Here is an 11,899-nt window from a genome sequence, read left to right on the forward strand (position 1 = left end):
ATCGAAGAAAATATCGAACAATGATGAAGGCATGTAACATATGAAGCACAGACACTTCTGTCACGGAAATGTCTGAACAACGGATTCGTGTTCGACCGGAATAGTTTCGACATGGTAAAATGTGTTGGGCATACAATGACATGTAAAAAAAAAAAGATTTGATACTGTCAAAATATGGTTAAGACACGAGGGGATAATTCGAACATGTTATATATTTTTTTCTTTTCATATTTTCCCAAATATAGAATCAATAATATGACAGTTGATTCTACTAACTCCTTTAAGGTTAGAATTTTTAAATTTAAAAATGATGTTAAAGTTATTGCAAAATTGTTTATAAAGTAATATTTATATGAAAAAATAGTAATATTTGTCTGGAAAACTATTTACATAGTAATAATCATAGATAAACATTATAGAAAATAATCTCAGTGACAAAAAATGCCTTATAATATACGATTTTAACCAACTTTTTTGGATTTGCCAAAATGACCAACTAAATCGTAATGCGATCGATAATTCGCAACGCGATCTTCGGTATCGCAAATCAGTTTCCAGATTCGCAACGCGATTCTGACTATCGCATTGCGATTTTCCGACTATCGCAATGCGAATATGTAAATCGCAATGCGATTATGACTATCACAATGCGATTCTGACTATCGCAACGAGATTCTGACTATCGCAACGCGATTCTTACTGTCGCAACGCGATGCTGACTATCGTAATGCGATTTTCAAAGTGCCATTATTATTGCAACGCGTATTTTTTTTTCAAATTTCAAACACGAATATTAATATATCGAAAAACTGAACCGTCCACAGTATATCCCGTAATTGCAACTCATAACCTAAAACCCTAAATCACAGCTCAATCCCATCTCCATCTCTCACTCTCTAAGGCGACATCCGTCCCCATCTCCGACGAAATCAGTCTCCATCTTCGGCGAAATCCGTCTATCTCCATCTCTCAGAGCCACCTTCACAATCATTTACGGTCAGAAATGGAAAATCAACCAAATCAACTACCAAGGTTTTAGTTTTTTTAATTATTTTTATTTTGAAATTTTTGCATTATTATTAGGTTTTTCATATTGAAATTGATGATAAGTTTACCGGTAATTTCAATAATAGATTAACCATTTCATTTAGATTGCTTATTAAATTCATTCGATTACTGCCAATACTGCTAAACTGTTTAATCTTTAAACCCTGTGAATTTAATATTTGTCTTTGTTTTGTCTTTTGGTTGAAGTAATGCAATCCATTCAAGTTTCAATTTTAGTATTTGAAACCGAGAATCGCAACACGAAATGAAAATCGCAACGACAGAATCGCAATGCGATTTTAGTTTCGCGTTGCGATAGTCATTTTCGTGTTGCGATTTTCATTTTCGTGTTGTAATTTTAAGTTTCAGAAACTATTCTTCTTCTGCAAATTGAAACTTGAATGAATTGCATTACTTCAACAAAAAAACAAAGACAAATACTAAATTCACAGTGTTGCAAATTTAAGTTTGAAGAATAAACTACTACTCTTTATGTTTATTGTTCTTGTATATCTTCACAGTGTAGTTTTTGGTATATCTAACTTGGTATGTTTATTTTTTGTAGAACTTTTATTCGGCTCAATGACCTAAGAAATACATTAAGCCTGGCCAAAACAATTGCGTCGAAGCTTTCACATGCACAAAGAAAATATTTGAGGACTGTGCTTGGGCCATGGCTGAAAGTACAACATTCGGGTGGAGATGCTATGTTGACCCATCTGTTTCTTCAAACCATGACTAGCGATCTACCAGAGACTATAGTCGTGATGAAGAGATATGGTTTGATTTTCCACCGGCGTATACATGTTTTGGGCGGGAGGAGTTTTGCTTAATCACCGGTCTACGCTTCGGACACGATGATGTAGGTCGGTACACTAGACATATTACCCGCCTATCATGGTTATCTCGGGTTTTTCCTGAGCTGCCAATGGAGAAGCCGAATTTACACGTGGAAGACTTGACGAGATTATTGAATAAGAAAGATGGTTTTACTCGGATGGATGACGTCGATGTTGTCCGAGTATGCCTTCTAATACTTTTGCATGTCGGCTTTTTAGGCAGAGATGCCAGACAACATATTCCTAATGATCTAATTAAATTGGTAGAGGACCTAAATACATGGAACCTATTTCCGTGGGGTTCGTATCTATGGAAAGCTACATGGAATAAGTTGTCGTCTGCCTTTGATGATCGAAAAAGTTTACGTGGAGATGGTTCCAAATACACTTTGTCAGGCTTTATTTGGGCCTTTAAGGTAAGAATTTTTATATAATGTTTCCAAAATTATAATTAATTATTATTTAACAATTACTAATGTTTGTTATTATATTGTTTGTAGATTTGGATATTTGAGGCCTTTCCCGCCATGCAGACATATGCATTAAAAACTTCTAATGATATTCCTACGGCTATTTCCTGGAAGAGGAAACGGACCATGCAGTAATGGGAAGATTTACTACCGTATACGACAATAAATAATGTAAGTTAACACAAATACTACCATATGTTTATAAACAAGTTATTACTAGTACACGTTTAACTTTGTTTGAGTTTTTATATTGTTAGGAGTCCAACACTCCATTACAGAGGCTGACACCCATGGAAGCTGAGCTTGCCACTGATTGGTGGCAAGTTAGTAAGCGTTTTTTTTTATGGCACGGATGATGAGCAGCCACCACTTCGAGAGCCATCACCTCACCCAGAGCCATCACCTGATCAACCCGACTATACACCTCCACAACGAGAGCCATCACCTATTTTGTCACATCATCGAGCCTCTTCTCCACCATCACCTATGATAGGCGACCGGCAAAGATGCCACGACGATTATCTCCCTGTTCTCCACCTCCACGGGATGAGTTAGGGGAGTTACGTGATGAGGTCAATGCCTTGCGTGAGGAGGTCGGTACTTTACGCGATGACAATGGTGCATGGCGTGTTGAGGTGTCTACTTTACGTGGTGAGGTAGTTCGCTCTACGTGAGATGGTAGCATCATTGCAGAATGAGGTTCATACTCTACGCAACGAGGTAAGTTTAATATTTTTCATATTTAACTTGATGATAAATTTACTCGTAATTTCACTTAGATTAACCATTTCACTTAGATTGCTTAGTAAATTTATTCGGTTGCTGCCAATACTCCTAAACTGTTTATTCTTTAACCCTGTGAAGTTAGTATTTGTTTTTGGTTGTCTTTTGGTTGAAGTAATGCAATCCATTCAAGTTTCAATTTGCAGAAGAAGAATAGTTTACTTTCGCAACGCGAATTTGACTATCGCAACGAAAGAATCGCAACGCGAAATTAAAATCGCATTGCGATTCTCTCGTTGCGATAGTCAAATTCGCGTTGCGATAGTCATTTTCGCATTGCGATAGTCATTTTCGCGTTGCGATAGTAATTCGTGTTGCGATTTTAAGTTTCAGATTCTATTCTTCTTCTGCAAATTGAAACTTGAATGAATTACATTACTTCAACCAAAAGACAAAGACAAATACTAACTTCACAGTGTTGAATTAAGTTTCAAGAATAAACTGCTACTCTTTATGTTGTCATTGAACCTGCACTAAACCTATATGTTGTCCTTTTAAATGTTTATAAAAGTGATTACTTCTGGAATGTTATCTGATGCATTTTGTGAACAATGATAGAATAATGACTTGGGTGAATACCGTGCAAGTTTGAAATATATTTGTCTTTATTTTCACTGTTTAATATCATGTCTGTTTATTTACTGGTTTATGTATTAATTTATTTTTAGCGGCCCGCTAAGGTGGATGCTCTACGTTGGGTTTTTCTTGCAAGACAGAGTTCACACATCAGACGGCGTGCACGTGCCATTATGTCTCCGTTCACCCCAATAGTGCGAAGAATCCTTAAGAAAAAGCCCGACTCACCTGTCATCGTTCAAGAGGCCTCCCCTATCGTTCAAGAGGCCCCTATCATCCCTCAAGAGTCCCCTCCCACCGTTCAAGAGGCCACTGTTATCGTTGAAGAGGTCCCTCCCAACATTCTAGAGCCTGATTCACACGGCGTAATATATCGAATTATTGAGAAACCCCCTCATGTGACGGACATGATGGATGACTGTTGGCTTTCGTATAAGTTACCGGCCAGTACCATTCCGGCAGATGAAGTGGAGAGGAAACAACTACCGGAAACAATTCTGGATAATACTCTTTGGGCTAAGACCGCAGTTGATTTTTATCTACATGAGCGGAGCCAAGGGTGTTACGCTGACATATACAAACTCAACGATGATATGCATTTGTTGATTGAACGGTCTTGGTAGGGTGTATTATTAGGGTTTGAAGACAATGACTATTTCGATGGGGGGTAAGTCGTATATTTCTTCTTATATTTCATTTTGATTAATTTTTTTTAAATTTATGTAATTCACTAATATATGTCTTTTTTTGTAAAATATTCATATTGATGGATGTCACGTCTTCTAATAGTAAGGAAATTGAAGAAAAATAAAAATAAAAAAACGCGATATACAATTATGCCGACGTCTTTTCACGTAGTTCACTTGAAGAATCAACGACATGAATCATATGTGTTGGCTAATGGACAAGCTAAACTTTATCCTGCATGGTGGGAGGTTGATAAGGTTAGTATTATTTTTTTAAATATTTTAAAGGTGTTCATAAATAAGTGCGCAATTTGATTATTACTTATGATTGCAGGTGTTTATCCCTGTTTTGGAACGTACTCATTGGCTTCTCATCGAGCTTCAGCTCCCATCCCTGAAGACAATAGTATATGACATCATGATAAATTACATATCATTGTCTGATTTGAGAGATATTATTAAGGGATGGAGCTCTCATTTGGCTAAATTCTTGGATGCGATTAATTATTGGACTTATTCTGGAAACAAGAAGCTAAAGAAGTTCAATGTTATAGTTATCATAGACGAGACCGCGCTACAACAAACGCCGGAAGCCAGAGGGATTGTGGTCCTCGTATGCATGTGCTTGGAGCGTTTAACGACAGGAAGTACACAGTTCTACCTCTCACCGATAGAGATAGAGGTGCAGTAGGCTTGTTTCGGCATTTTATGGCTAGAGCGATATATGCGAGACGCTGTCTACCTGCATCCGCGTTATGAAAGTGTCCATAAACAATTGTAAGTCAAATGCAAGTGTGTTAAGTACCTAGAATTCAATAATAATTTGATGTTTGTTGGTTTTAGATGTGTAGAAAGGTTATTTGAGCAAATGTTTGGTTTCTGCAGGTTAATCCTGAAGTGAGCTGCGTGAAATTGATGTATGGGTGCATAAACAACTGTCTGGGGTACACTTTTTTTTAATGTTTAATTGATTCTTAAAAGTCTGATTTGTTTAATTGATGAGGAAAATAAGAATTATTATCATTTTTGCTTGTTTAAATTGATTTATAAAAATTGATTTGTAAAAGTTGATTTGTTTAATATTGATGTGTAAATAATTCTTATTTGTGTTTAATTGATTGAAATGTAAAAGTTGATTGTTTCAATCTGCATCATATTGAATGCAAAAGACCTGTTGGAGGTACACTTTCGCAACTCTAAACTCAAAATCGCAATGTGAAAGACAAAATCGCAACGCGAAAGTCAATTCGCGTTGCGATAGTCTAATACGCTTTGCGATTACTCATTGCGATAGTCAAATACCCGTTGCGATAATCAAATTTGCGTTGTGATACTCAAATTCGAGTTGCGATTTTCTCGTTGTGATAGTCAAATAGTCGTTGCGATAATCAAATTCGTGTTGCGATAGTCAAATTCGCGTTGCGATAGACAAATTCGCGTTGCGATTTTTGCGTTGCGATAGTCATATTCGTGTTGCGATAGTCAAATTCGCGTTGCGATTTTTGAGTTGCGATAATCAAATTCGCGTTGCGATAGTCAAATTCTCGTTGCGATATTCAAATGAATGTGTAATAAGTGATAACAACTGAACATATCATAGCAATGTTCAAACTCAAGTTACTAATACATGCCTAACTGAAAATGTTAAAAGTTTACACATAATAGTCAAATTCGCGTTGCGATATTCAAATGAATGTGTAATAAGTGATAACAACTGAATATCATAGCAATATTCAACTCAAGTTACTAATACATGCCTAACTGAAAATGTTAAAAGTTACACATAATACAAGTTGCATTTAAAATCACCTAAGTTAATAGTCCCAAAGGTGAAGCCGGTTGTGATTGGGATTTTGATTTTGATTGCGATTTTGATTGACTTTTTCTTGACACCATATGAGCTTTGGATTTTGATGAGGATCCATATTTTGGTAGAGGAAAAGATGATTGTGATGGCACTGGTGATCCACATGTCAACCTTGTATGACTACTTTCCTTACACCGACTACATGTCGATCTCTTCTTCTCTTCACCCTTAGACGGTATACGATCGTGACTTTTTGGTCGGCCAGGTAGCTTCTGCCATGGCTGGTGGCAAACTGTTTGTAAGTCATGGTATGTCCCACTCAGAAGGATGTGGAATAGGGTAGATAATCTCGGCATAAGTCTGTCGATATACTTCTGTAGTGTAGCAATCCATAGCGTATGCGCTTGAATCATCTTGGTTCTCCATAACGTTGACTCACAACACGTTTCGTTATCTTTTTTTAGTCCATGGTGTAACACGATGTTCCAATATTCCTGTAATTTAAATAAATAATACTTAGTAAATATATGATAGTTACGAATTTAAAGAAATAATACCTGCATGGTTTCTTTTCTTGTAGTACCACTGTTGAATAGGCTCGAAAAACTCCATTACATAGTATGGGTAATTTCTGGGAATGACGACTTAGAGCGTTGATTAATTCTGCACTATTAGACGTCATGAAACCATATATTGCTCCAAGTTGATATAATCTTGACCATCTTTCAAACCCGACATCTTCTAGTGTTTGAGCACACTGAGGCAAAACACGTCTTAAACAATTTATATGCTTATTAAAATTCACTTCTTGATAAGCTTTTACAGCCTTCCAGTATGTCCATTTGTGATTTTTTATACCAGCAGACATTGATTTTAGATTTCTATAAATGAACACCACAAGTCCATGAAAGCATCTGGGAAACACCTTCTAACATCGTTGTCAATTGAGTTTGCCCTATCAGATATGATTGTCAGATTGCTAATAGGACCTATGCGATCCCTAAGATGCCCCATAAACCATGTCCATGAATCAGAGGTTTCAGATTTGTCAACCCCGTAAGCTATTGGCAGTATCCCATTGTTAGCATCCATGGCTACTGCTAATAAGTTTACTCCAAGGTATCGACCTTTTAAATGTGCTCCGTCAACTATAATAACGGGGCTCATGCAAGTAATAAACGAACGAATCTACAAAACATATACACAGAAATATAATCATTTAAATGTGAAATGCATGTAACTAACAAAAATGAGTCAACAAAATTATATTGATTTACTAACCGCAACACCATGGCGATAAACAACAACTCAAAGCGTCCATCTCTATCTGTTTGATATGAGTTACTGACCCAGGATTTTTCAGCTTTAAATTGTGACAATAAGCCGGCAGTTGGGCAAACGATTCTTCTGGCGACCCCCTCAACAATTCTAAGGCATAACATTTGGCTATCCAAGCTTGAGAATATGAGATACTAATCTTGAACCGAGCATTCATGTCAGTCATAATTTCATGTCCTCGATTACCATGCCATTCAAAAACATTAACTCAGCCAGAAAACCACCCACACCTTTTGTTTGCCTGTCTATGGTGAGGGAAAACTTGGGTTCTTGAACATGTATGTTTATCATAAATGTCCTAACTTGAAACATTTCGCAATCTTTTATCCTCTTTGCAATCATACGCCACGTACAGTTTTTGTCAATCATACACCTTGTTTCGAAACGATCTTTGCTTGATTTGTTAACTTTTAGTTGATAGCCATTTTCCACACATTTCGTATACAAGCTATCTTCAAGTCCTTTGTATCAAAACAATCATCTTTCTTGATACAAAATTTTTGTGTAACAAACTGCTATTTTTACCAACTCTTCTTCCGGTATCTGAAGTAATTCTGGCATATTCCAGTTATACTCTCGTGGTATTTTCTTCGGGGACTTTTCTTCGGGGATTTCTTCTTCTTATTTTTCTTCTTCAAGGTTATATGAATTACAGAATGGATGTTCAACATGTTCATTCACAGTCGTAACTTCCTCCTCATTATCATCAACAACATCTTCCTCGGCAGCGGCTGTTTCATCATCAAAATTCGGGTATTGATCAATATCAAAATCATTACACGCAGGGTATGTTTCTTCTTCTGAAACATCATCAAAATCTGAGTATTGACCAAGATCAAAGTCCGGGTATTGACCAAGATCAAATTTCGAATACCGACTAGTACTCACAATTTTTCTATTGGCTCATCATCGTCTAACTGGTTAATATGAAAACCGGAATTTGGTGCTGAAAGTTGATTGGGATTTGGATTAGGGAAAGTTGTTTGGTATTGGAAATGTAGTGAAACAAAATTTGCTTGGTGCTGAAATTGTGGTAGAACCATTAAATTTTGAGCACCATAAACTGGGGTTGAAAAACTTAGTTGATTACTACCCGCTACTGACCCAACTTCACTACTTCTAGGTTCAACAACATACAATGTAACATCATCTTGCGAAACACTAATGTAAGTAATGAATCGTTCAACATCTTCATTGTCGGTTAACAAATAAACTTTATCTTTTCTCTGATAAGATAGCCTAAATCTACTTAAGGGCTCTAAATTCAATTTATTTGCAACACGTAACATTAGAGTTTCATAAGTTAACTTTTTTAATGACAGTTTTAGTTGAAGATTCATGGGTAAAGGCATATATTGTAAAACACCATGAATATTCTCCCATGACCCTCCAAAACACAAATATATCCAAACATGATCAACATTAGATGATTTCATTATTGTAAATTAATTTACTAAACAAACGAGCTGCGAAACTAAAACCTGTTGCCGGATGGGGAAGGATGTCGTTGGATATAGGAACGGATGTCGCCGGAGAGAGTGATAGATGGAGATGGAATGAGTTACGATTTAGGGATTTAGGTTATGAGTTGCTTCTGCTGCGTAGTTATATACCCAAAACATTTGTGTTGCGAAACTAAAACCTGTTGCGAATTTGAAATTCAGTGTTGCGACAGTCAGAATCGCGTTGCGACAGTCAGAATCGCGTTGCGATAGTCAGAGTCGCATTGCGATAGTCATAATCGCATTGCGATTTACATATTCGCGTTGCGATAGTCATAATCGCATTGCGATTTACATATTCGCATTGCGATAGTCGGAAAATCGCAACGCGAATTTGGAAAATCGCAATGCGATAGTCAGAATCGCGTTGCGAATCTGGAAACTGATTTGCGATACCGGAGATCGCGTTGCGAATTATCGATCGCATTGCGATTTAGTTGGTCATTTTGGTAAATCCAAAAAAAGTTGGTTAAAATCGTATATTATAAGGCATTTTTGGTCACTGATGTTAATTTCTCTAAACATTATAGATGTGCTTTATCGTGTATTAAAAAATAGGATAAATTATATCATTCTTAGGTAAACTATCCTCTTTCTCTTATTTTGCTCCCTTAACTTTCATATTTCTATTTTACTCACTGAATTTAATAGACTGAATTATTTTGCTCACTTGATCGTTAAACTTATAATAATTGGATGATGTAATTTTTTATTAATATATATATATATATATATATTAATAATTAATTATGAAATGTAATATTTAAAATAAAAATAAAGATTCTTAAAATTTATTCCTAAATCCTAATCCCAAATTACAACCCCACCCTCACCCACCAACTCCCACCGGCTCACCCTCCCACCGTCATTGTGTATCTCAATCGAAGCCTCCAATGTCATTTTTTCTTGCCATCGGAAAACACCCTTTGTACACACCACTTTTAGCCACTAAATTCTATGCAAAATCATAATATCTATAAATAAAACATTGAAATATCAAAGCAAAATCCCATTGATGAGAAAACAAAAATGCAGTAAAAACAAAACAAGGGGAAATTCGAGAATATAGAAGAAGAGGGGACGCGAGAGGAATGAGAACGACGATTCAACGACGAACGGTAAAAACCAAAGAACAAAAACTCATAAGTTCAACATTAGATCTATGAAATTTAAGGGATTTTTAGGTTAAATGTACACTAGATTTGTGTTTAAGAAAAAAAAACGAGTTTGGTGAAAATTTTGGAGCTTATTGGTCACTGTCAATGGCAGTCGACGGTGGCCAATGCGGTGGAGATCGCGACGAACAGTGGTCGGAATTCTACCATGTGCAGAGAAAACAGAAAGGATAAAAAGAAGAGAAGGACAGAAGGAAAACGAAGGAGATGAAATAAATTTTATATTTTTACACAGATGCAAAACGAGTTATAAATCAATAACATACTAAATCAACTTCATGTTGCTCTCAATAACAGTTGTCAACATCGAGTTACCGATTTGTTATAAATCAATAATATTAGTAACTAATTTGTTAATTTTAAAATTTTAGGGGGAAAAACAAAAATTTATTCTTTAACCTATCTTGCTTGATGCCTTGTGGAAAAGACTATATTTTAACAGCCTGAAACTACCAAAGATCTTAGTGAAATAAGATTTTTTACCTTTGATACTGTTGTGAGTTTTGGACATATACATATTTCTAGAGGAGATGCTAGTTATGGGCATCTTAAGTACCAAGAGATTATGAAGGCTACCGGATAGAGAAGCCAGGTTAGCACAATAAATAATTGTTGTGCTCAAGGGTTGTGGTATGATGCATTTCTCTTGGCAAAGAAGTAAATCATCCAGTTTTTGACAGAGTTATCAGAGTAAGCTCAATATATCTAAGCTTTGATCTTGCAGAGTAGGGCACTCATTGATTTCCAGATTCTCCACAGAGATGAGATTTGTTAAACCGTGAAGCACTGTATAGCATCTCACATCAACCAATTTTCAAAGACTTCAAAGATGTGAGATGACGTATTGGTCGGTCCTCAATCGGAGCATAGCTTGAAGAGGGTCCAAATTAAAAAGAAACTATGGGTTTTTGAGGAGTTAAAAGAAGTATGGATATGGGAGAGTGGAGATGGAAAAGAAAGATAGGTAAAAAAAAAAGTGACTAAATGATGCTAACATATCAGCTTTCGTCACCTTAGTAATGGTTATTAATGTCAAGTCACGGACTTATTATGAATCGATAATAATTATCAATTTATTACTTTTGAAACTTTAATAAGGAAAATAAAAACTTACTAAAACATTAGATATTGTTTGTGTAATTTACCCTTTCAATAAATTGTCCAAATAATAATAAGGCTTATTACACTTTTAAAAGCCTAAACTATACTTTAAAATGTCTTTTGGTGTCTAAAGATTTTTTCGTTAAAAATATGCGACTAACGTTATACTTTTAGGTGTTTGGTAACAATCATTAAGTTTTGTTATTATCTGACATATGTCAGTTATATAAAATTTTAAAAAAGAATTTAAGGAAACTTAAAATTATTATTTTTATAAAAAATAATTTTTTTGTAATTATAAAAAAAACCTCAAAATCCTAAAATCCACTGAACTCAATCCAAAATTCATTTTTGTTTTTGCTCAAGAACAAGCAACCAAAACTTAATAAAACAATAAGTGATCAAAACTTAATAAAATGATAAGGTAACTGACCAAAAGTGTACAAATATAAAAGGAAATTGATCAAAACTTAATCTACATATTATCTATGAGAGAAGGGGGAGGTAGGGGGTAAGAGTTAGAATATACCCATACAATTAGGGACGAACGCAAGATTTTATGTTAAGGGACGAAC

Source organism: Hibiscus syriacus, unplaced genomic scaffold (assembly GCF_006381635.1).
Source record: "Hibiscus syriacus cultivar Baekdansim isolate YM2019G1 unplaced genomic scaffold, ASM638163v2 tig00117027_pilon, whole genome shotgun sequence".
NCBI classification, from domain to species: domain Eukaryota; kingdom Viridiplantae; phylum Streptophyta; class Magnoliopsida; order Malvales; family Malvaceae; genus Hibiscus; species Hibiscus syriacus.